At 44.3% G+C, this 296-nt stretch overlaps 1 non-coding gene across 1 annotated transcript; it reads left to right on the top strand.

The window, feature by feature from the left end:
* The first annotated feature begins 177 nt into the window (after positions 1–177).
* trnac-aca (transfer RNA cysteine (anticodon ACA)) lies at positions 178–250 on the top strand. The gene has a single exon. It is a non-coding gene; the product is annotated as a tRNA-Cys (tRNA).
* The last annotated feature ends 46 nt before the right edge of the window (positions 251–296 follow it).

Genomic DNA, 296 nt, shown 5'->3' with positions numbered 1-296 from the left:
GTCAACCAGAGCAGTGGCCCAGTGGCATCATGAGCTATTTTCTGACAGCTCTATCAGTTTATCACTATTGCCATGACAACGAAACGTGAAAATTTGCATATAACTGGCAATTTTCTGAAAGATCTATCGATTAATGTTGCATCAGACTATCTCTGCCTCTGCGTTAATCAACAAGAGGGCCCAGTGGCCTAATGGATAAGGCATCAGACTACAGAGCTGGGGATTGTGGGTTCAAGTCCCACCTGCGTCACCTTTGAGGGGTTTCATTTAAATTGGCTATGCAAGAAATTCCAGGA

The sequence above is a fragment of the Sinocyclocheilus anshuiensis genome, unplaced genomic scaffold (assembly GCF_001515605.1).
Source record: "Sinocyclocheilus anshuiensis isolate Anshui unplaced genomic scaffold, SAMN03320099.WGS_v1.1 C31179608, whole genome shotgun sequence".
NCBI classification, from domain to species: Eukaryota; Metazoa; Chordata; class Actinopteri; order Cypriniformes; family Cyprinidae; genus Sinocyclocheilus; species Sinocyclocheilus anshuiensis.
The sequence above is the reverse complement of the archived record's forward strand: the minus strand, read 5'-3'. Positions and strand labels throughout refer to the sequence as shown.